Genomic DNA, 9,064 nt, shown 5'->3' with positions numbered 1-9,064 from the left:
ATTGAAGATGCTTTTTGTTAGGAAAAGAATGGAGCCTGTTCCTGTATTTGCTTATGTGCTTAAATATCTTGGAAACAAGTAATTGTTACATTCATTTGCTAATGGTTTGTCCTCTTAGTTGGCCTGCTGGTGCAAACAAGGAATACAGTACTATTTCAGTACCTGTTTTTCTTTCTATTTTATTTATTTATTTATTTTTGGCTGCATTGGGTCTTTGTTGCTGCATGTGGGCTTTCTCTAGTTGCGACCAGCGGGGGCTACTCTTCGTTGCGGTTCATGGGCTTCTCATTGCGGTGGCTTCTCTTGCTGCAGAGCACGGGCTCTAGGCACGCAGGCTTCAGTAGTTGCAGCACGCAGTCTCAGTAGTTGCAGCACACGGGCTCAGTAGTTCTGGCGCACGGGCTTAGTTGCTCCGCGGCACGTGGAATCTTCCCCAACGCTCGAACCCGTGTCCAGTGCATTGGCAGGCGGATTCTTAACCACTGTGCCACCCGGGAAGCCCCCTGAGTACCTGTTTTTCATGTAACACTAGCTATATAATATACACTTAATTCATTTTTATCAGTCCATATTAATAATATAAATAGATTAAATGAAGCAGTGAATTTCAAAACTTGTGCAGGGGAAACTAGTTGATAATTTGTTTCCAGTAAGGCTAGTAGCAAAATAATTACTACAAAGTCAGCCCAAGCTGGCAGTAAACCCCTGATTTAGCAAGCTGAATCAAAGTTTGAAGTTAGTTTATTTCCTATATGACCATGCAAATCTAGAATTGCCTATGTGAAAGAAAGTGCTGGCAGCATCAAAGTCCTGTAATAAGAGAATGAAGTACTGATTAGGTTTTCAGAATGCCAGAGATACTAATATGAAGAAATTTGAATGTCTTAATGATGGCATCACAGCAATGGCCTCAGGATTTCCTTAACGAATCAGAAACTGAGAAACACAATTTGTTAGTCAATAAAGTTCTCAATCAAAAGCCTAAATGTGAAGCAAAAAATGATAAAGACACAAAATCAAAGATGCATTCTCTACTATGACCATCTGCAAGAATTTCAAGCTTTATGTCAACATGTGTACCATCAACAGCCCCTCTAACAGGAAAGAACTTATCGTGACTGTCCATCCCTTTTCAGTTTCAAGTCTTTGAAGGACTGCATTTCCAACTGCTTCCCGGTAGGCAGGGCTGAGCGCATCCAGCAAGGATGGGAGGGAGTCTGTAAATGATCGTCCACCTGGTCAAAAGCACAACCTACCACCCCGAGCCCTGCTGCAGTGAGCTCCAGACAGTAGCTATTCCTTTGTCTTGTTTCCACATTGATATAGGCCACATCGTCTGCACAGCACAGGGTTTTTGAGACAAACATGGTGTTAACTGCAAAGAGGACATCATTTACAACTCCTTCAGCTTCCAGCCTCATGTCTTTCATATCAGATCCTTCAAAGCCATTAAGCTCTGCATCTTCTTCAAATCCTGACACGCTGCTCAGCTCCATGGGATTACAGTCTGTTTCCATTCTGCAAAAATCTTTGATGTAAGCCCTTTGACTTCAAGTTCCGTGATCTTTTCAGCAGGTGGAGTGGCTGCAGCTGCGCCCTCTTTCGGCTCTGAGAGGCATGTGACGTGGGAACACTACCGTCTTATTCCTGCCACCTCAGGCACAAGTCTGCACACACGCCGAGTCCTCCTCTTACTCCCTCCCCAGGCATCTGGCCATTTATTTATTTTAATTCAAGGGATACAGATTTTCTGGACACTTGCAACTCTAACCAAGATAATAGCTACCTTGTACCAATGCAAATTCCTGCGGAACAGATTCCATTGAGATGCTAAGTCTACTCTGCATATTCTAAGTATAAGGTGTGGTCTGTGCCCTTAAGGAACATTCAGCCAAATAGAAAGACAAGAGTCACTCCCTGAAAAAGAATAATTTTGTTAAACAAGTGTTTACCTGTTGACATTCTACAACAGTTCACAGCAGGGCCAGGACCTAGGGCCTTGGCCTCATTTTCTTTAAATAGATTTTATTTCTTAGAGCTGCTTTAGGTTCATAGCAAAATGAAGCAGAAGGTAGAGAGATTTCCCATTTATACCCTCTGCCTCCACACATGCACAACTTCCCCTATTATCAACATCCCTCACCAGGGTGGCACATTTCCTGCAGTTGATGAACCTACACTGACACCTCGTTATCACCTACAGTCCAGAGTTCACATTAGACTTCACTCCTGACGTTGTACGTTCTATGGGTTTGGGGCCAGCTACCACCATACTTCCCAGGGACTACCGATATTTGGACCCATAAATGTTAGGTTTGCCCCAGAGCCAGGGGGAACGGAGTTGGAAGGGGAAAAGGGATCCAGGTAAAGAGAGAGAACAGAATGATTTCCAGATCATCCGTCTGAGACGTTTAGATTTTTATGCCTCCAACCATTTATTTAGCTGAACTTGCTTCATAGAATGTGGTTTTATGGGGCAACAGAGTGTTTTTCTTTGATTTCATAGAGGCGAGTTCTATTTCTATTTTTCTAGAAATTAGAGAAACCTCTGCTTTTTACTCTATATAGGGTATATTTTATCAGACATATTTCTTATGATTCTAGTGTAAGTCAAGTATCTAAGTAAAAAAGAGAACATTTCCTATAATAAGGGTATAATATGATGATAATGGAAATATAGGTATGATGTTAGAAGTATGGTTTTAATGCTATCTCTTCAATATATGTCATCGGACTCAATGGAATTGCTCACAGGGGCATCAAACAACTAAGGGGTTTGAGGAGGGGTGTTTGTTCTCAGCCCAGGTAAGGGGATTTGGCCATCTTCTCAATTATCTATACGTCTGTGCGTTATTTTTTATCATCTTCCAGTATAAAAACCTTAGAAGTAGAGTCTGATATCCTAATCTATGGAAGGATGACGCCAAAGGCTTCATGAAAGGAGAGAAAAGAATATCTTTCATCTTCCATTAGACTCAGAGAAATCTGAGAACATCTACCCACAAAGTCAACAGAAGAAAATGAGTATTCATATAATGGTACCCAACTATTAAACTAAAGAAAACGATGATTAAAGATCGAGCAGGGTATATTTCAGCTATACAGAATCATGCAGAAAATTCAATAAAAAGCCAATCAAATCTTATACTGTCAAGAAAACTAATTATCACTGAAAAAGATACCAATATGACCAGATTTTAAATTTTTTAAAATACTTCTTTGTGAGAATATATTTCATATATACTAACCTCTCCCAGATCTAGATATAACTTCAAGTTCATCCCTCTGTTTTAACTCTTATTGTTGTTGTTTTGTTTTGTTTTATTTTTCCCGCTTTAGAGAGAATTGACAAATTCTGACATTTGTTCAGCTAAAGATTCAGACACTCTCAAGAAATAAAACAATAGCTCATACAAGTTTGCAAGCGACATGTATTGTGTCTTTTAAAACAAATTCCAATACAAACTGGACTTTGGTCTGAGATCACATTGTAAATGCACCGGAAAAGAGTGCTAGAGTCACAACTATATAGCTTTTTATTTAAAAAACTACTAAAGAAGTAAGTGAAATCTAACTACACTTCAATAATTGTCCCAACTTCGTGTTGATCCAGCCTTGATTTTCTAGGTATTCACCCAGAGTGTACGGTCTACCACTGTCTTATGCCGCTGTATAAAATGTTGCTTATGCCGTCCTGAAGTATTCAGACTCTACTCATTGGAACAGTGGAAGGTATATACAGAGAGCAATGGTATAACCAGAAACACATTTTGAAAGGATAGCTGGAAATACCATGGAGAATGAGTTTAACTAGAAATATATAGGCAAACCACTTCATACTCTTTCAAAAAGAAAATTTTAAAAGAATGTTATATTCATTCATTAACTCAGAAACCATTTGCTGAGTAGCTATTCCATTACATCACAAAGTGGTTTTCTTTAAAGAGAGTCCTGGCATTTAGCGATAGTTTAGTTGTCTTTTTAGACAGAATAAAGATAAACTTGTTATTTTTGGTAACAAATCAGTACAATCTTTACTGTGCTCTTGACATGGCGCCACATAATAGAAAGGACTAAACTACATCCAACAATAGATGATGAGAACTTCAGTGTGGGCAGAGGCAATGAAATGGAAAATAAAGGAAATGTGCAGAAGGAACTCTTCCACATCCATGGAGGACACACGCGAAGGGAAGAGTGTGGAACTTGCTCCTGCTTCCTGGGATTTGAGTCTACTGGTCTACCCGGGATACCCCAGATGTGCCACCAACCTCAGATGCATGTTCTTCAAAAGGAGAAGACAGGACTAAACTCTAATTTCCCTATTAGCTCTAAAGACTCTTAGCTTTATCTTAGTTAAGAACACACTGTGTCGTATAAAAAATTCAAAGAATTAGAGAATTAACCTCAATTCACATTGGAGGAAAATTTGTCATTTTGATAGCATTCAGCTACAATTTTCAAATATCCTTGCTTATAACAAGGAACAAAAGTAAGCTAGTGGTGCTGCATGCAGAATTTATGCAAAACTTCACTCCTATTTTAAATAAATTAGAGGTAATTGTCCAACATAATTTGAAGTCTTAATAAGAAGGTGCAATTTTATTCATGAAATTTCCTTTAATTCTGGTTATAACCTACACAAACAGCTAAGGCTATATGAATAGCATTTGTTAGTTATGGTACTTTTTTAGATTGGCCTCTCAACAAAGTCCCATTCTTTTCTCAAGTCCAGAAAGACAGTTCATGTAAAAGGAGCTATTATTCCTTGATAATTACTCAGTGGCTCTCTGTACAGCATTGCCTCTGCGTCATGTGGTTTAGCAATTTTTAAAAAGAAATTCTTTAAATAGGAATACCAAATAAACACAGGTGGTGAATTTCTACATATAAAACTGTTATAAAATTTGTAACTTGGAAGTGCACTTACATAACACATTAATATTTCCATTTAACATAGATGAAAGATTAACACTAGTGATTTTAAAACACTGTTTTAAAAAGAAACTAAATAACAAATTATTCTTATCTTTAAGAGCCATGAGACCACCATCACTCTGTAGTGACACTAAGTAATGCAATAGGTGATATTCTTCCCTATCTTGGGACTAGGTAAAGAACCCAGTAATTCAATAGCTCAGAGGGAGGGTAAAAAGTGAAGGGAAGGAGGTCCAGACAGTGCAGTAGGGACAGGGGGCTGCAACCAGATTAGGAAGAGTAAAATTATCCCCTAGTAATTTGTATGGAGAAGTAGCCCAAAATCATGGTTTTGGGTTTTCCCCCTATAAAACTATTCTACATTCTTTTTTTGATGATCTGTAAGCTTATTTGTCGAGGAACCTTGTTTCAGATGGGAAGAATGAAGAGTGGCCTTTATTTTCAATCACTTATAAATGTATGGAACAAATAGGATAAGCTGCAGATGGGTGGGTGGCAGTTAGGGAAGGGGAGATTACCAGCACTTTCCATTTTGACTCATAATCACTTAAAACTGAATAAATCTGACTGTGACGTGCAGTGAGGAAAACTCTAGCCTGTAAGTGCTCTCTGCCTATGAAAGTAACTAGGTCCACAATGACTACATGCTAACTTGACATTTTTTTTAATGTTCTCTTTTTCTCAGACACGGTTTTAAAAGAGTTCAGGATGGTCAGCTCTGGAGCCAAATCCTCTGTGAAAGAACAAAGACAACGTGAAAGGACTGGTCATTAGTTAGGCTCCGTGTGACTGCAGGAGCAGAACCCACAGAAATTCATAAACCGTGGAACCAAGACAGAAACTTAGCAGTCAAACAAAATTAATGCCCAAGGAAACTCACTGAAGCACTACGAAAAGGTCAGCAGTCTGTATCAAATACCACAGAGGAGAGAAGTGTATTTGGTTTTTCCAATTTCACTCCACGAGAATAAGAAAGGATGGTTCCTAATCACCGGTAGGTACCAGTTAGTCCTCATAGCTGCCAGCCATGGACAGGAAATTCGCCAACCAGCACTGAAGCAAAGGTGACCCCATGCAAATTACCTGTGTGGAGCTCAAATGCTACCTAGATGCCTTTGGAACCAGACATCACTGAGAGAGTGGATGGGAGTCACCATGTCTCATCGACTTTTGCAGCTTTGTCTGAGAGTCTGGAGACGTAGGGGTCTTCCAGTGGAGACCCTTCATCATGTAAAAAAGATCCAGCAATCTCCTGGAGCATAGACTTGAGTTGAAGAGTTAGAAAGCAAACCACACAGGAAGACAACTGCTGGCAACCCTGACAGTCTCCCTACCCTTACTGGCCGCCAGCCTCCCCTCATTTTCACCCAGTGTACTGGACTTTGGGCCAAATGGATCTTGGTGTACATCCAGCTACAGGTATTTATTAGGCATGAAGTTCAAGATAAGGCCCCCTCAGAGCTTCATTTTCCTCATCTGTAACATTGGCAGCATCTAGGCTGTAGTAGTTAATCTATGAAACTGCCTACCATGGAGCCCGGTCTACAGAAGCGGGAACCATAGTGCTTGCTTTCTACTTCAGACTCTAAAATTCCTACCTTAATTATTTGTCACTGGTCCCAGGGTTTTTATTGTTTAGAGATGATCTCTCCTGAATTTAAAACTCAGTTTTCTTGAGTGAAGTTTGATTTAATACCGATCTCTTCTGTACTTCAAATTTAGTTTTGCCCAGTGAACTTTAGGTCACCAGGGTTCATTTGTTTGGTCAGTCATCTTTGCTATCATCCCAAAGAGCAAAACCCTGACCTAACCACGTGGCTAATAAAAAGTATCTCTGATAAAAACAATAGAGCTCAAACGTAAAAGTAACATTTTAAGTAATGCAAAAATCCACACAAGGCAGCTCAACTTTCACTGAAATTTCAAATCTCTGAATGCATTGGACAGGCTTTCTCCCATCTCCATGCAACTTCTGGGAACTTCAACACAAGAACAAGAAGCTTTCATTTGTTTTGATTCTATCTTTTCACTGGCACTCTGTTGCATTTACTATCTTTCTCCCTGTGGCTTTACTCTCGTTTTATGGGATTAGCTTTACACTTCACAGCACTCATGGGGTTATTCCCTCTTGAACATTCACCACAGGTTCCACATCCTGCTAGCAGAGGGAGATTAGTGTTTTAGTTAAGATTTCTGTGGAAGAGTTATCTGAGACTCAGATAAGTTGGCATTCATTAAAATAATTAAACCCTACTACTAAAGATGATTCAGAAAAGATAATACCTAGTTTTAATCTGGTATCCTTTTCACTAATACTTAATTCTTGTTCTAATTTTTATTCCAATCATATATTTAGGTAAAGAAGTTACTACTCCTTTTTTTAACTATATAATTCCCCCTGAGAGGGAACAAAAAAGAAAAAATAAAAACACAAAGAATAAAAACAAAAAATAAGAGAAGTTAAGCATGCTGTCTCTGGTCAAGCTAAATTGTCTGGTGCTCCCTGGTACGTCCGTCTAGCAAGGGAACAGCCAAGGTGCAAGACAAGAAAACCCATTTCTACAAATATCATATGATATCACTTACATGTGGAAGCTAAAAAATGGCACAAATGAACCTATTTACAAAACAGAAATTGAGTCACAGATGTAGAAAACAGACTTATGTTTACCAAGGGGGAAGGTGGGGGAGTGGACGGAGGGATAAATTGGGAGACTGGGACTGACATATACACACTACTGTATATAAAATAGGTAACAAATAAGGACCTACTGTAGAGCACAGGGAACGCTCCTCAGTGCTCTGTAATGACCTATATGGGAATGTTAAATGTGCTGTTCACATAAGAGATTTCCACTGAGGAGCCGTCCTGGGTCCGCTGTAGCCCCCAGTGAGGAATGATATAGATAAGAGAAGCCAGAATATGTGTATCTCACCGATTTGCACTTTCTGAGACCTCGGTACCTAACTTGGGAAACTATTTGAGGCCAAGATGTCGTACTGAACATCCTTAGAAGCCAGGACCTCACCGAGGAAAAGAAAAGAGGAGGGTGCCTGCCAGGACAGGTATTTCCAAGTGAAAAGTGCAGGTGACAGGAGTAAGCACAGGGTTTTCTCTTTTTTAGTCTTTGCTCAGATCATTCATTTGGGACTGGGTGGTGGACATTCACTTCTAACTCCCAAAGTGCTGTGGGCACCATGACGATGCTATAATTTCACAAGATGCTACGAGCCACCAGGCATTTGTTTCTGCTACTGCAGAATCCCCAAGTCCCATGCCTGCTGAAAGGGGCTCCTCAAACAGACAGCAAGGAACAGAGTCAAGGCCGGCCTGGCACAGACCACAAGGGTCCCATCTCAGCCTTGAATGTGGGTGTGTCCTCAGGGCAGGCTCCAGAGCCTCCCGCAACCAGAAAGCCAACCTCCCACAACCACAACAGAAAACTGTCTGTTCTTCCTCTTCCATCCCTCCTCCCTGGCGCTTCCATGAAGTCCCTCCTGCCAGCCACACCTCATACCTGCTTCAGACTGGCCACCTGTCCAGGGCAGAGCAGCCCCTGCAGCTGTTAGGTCTCCATCACAGTGTCACGCACTCCAGTGTGGAGGATCTCGGTCCCGTTTTTTAAAAAAAGAGAGCAGTTGACTCCGTCTGGACACCTTGGGGTGTGCCCAGGCCCCCCGCTCCCCTGAACTGGGGACACTCTGTGGCCCCATTGGTTGCTGCACGGCACCTCCCCTACTTCCCAGGTTCCACTTCTCAACACCCCTCATCCTGGTTTCCACGGCAACGCATGGTTCTCTTCATGAACCTACAAGAGCAAGGACAAGCCTTCATCACGGGAGGAGATTTTAAACAAAAAGTACATAACAAGAATCACAAATTACTTCTTCTTCGGAGTTACTTGAAGATTTAGCGGCTGCATGTTGAAGAGCGCTGTATTACTACCCACACACCTTTCTTCTGGTTGAAATCCCCATTTAGGAAAAGTGCTCCGTCACGCAGAGCTTCAGTCTATGTTTCCGTATTCCGGGAGCTATTACTGACCCAGGAGGGTCACCCCATGGCTGTAAAACCTTCGCCTATGCTCTTATTTATACGGATTTTGAAAGGTTCCTCTTGATCGTT

At 40.9% G+C, this 9,064-nt stretch overlaps 1 pseudogene; it reads right to left on the bottom strand.

Moving 5' to 3' along the window:
* Window positions 1-1,109: 1,109 nt before the first annotated feature.
* Window positions 1,110-1,523, bottom strand: LOC132413398 (GSK3B-interacting protein pseudogene; annotated as a pseudogene).
* Window positions 1,524-9,064: the final 7,541 nt, after the last annotated feature.

The sequence above is a fragment of the Delphinus delphis genome, chromosome 17 (assembly GCF_949987515.2).
Source record: "Delphinus delphis chromosome 17, mDelDel1.2, whole genome shotgun sequence".
NCBI lineage: Eukaryota > Metazoa > Chordata > Mammalia > Artiodactyla > Delphinidae > Delphinus > Delphinus delphis.
This window is presented reverse-complemented; position numbering and strand designations above follow the sequence as displayed.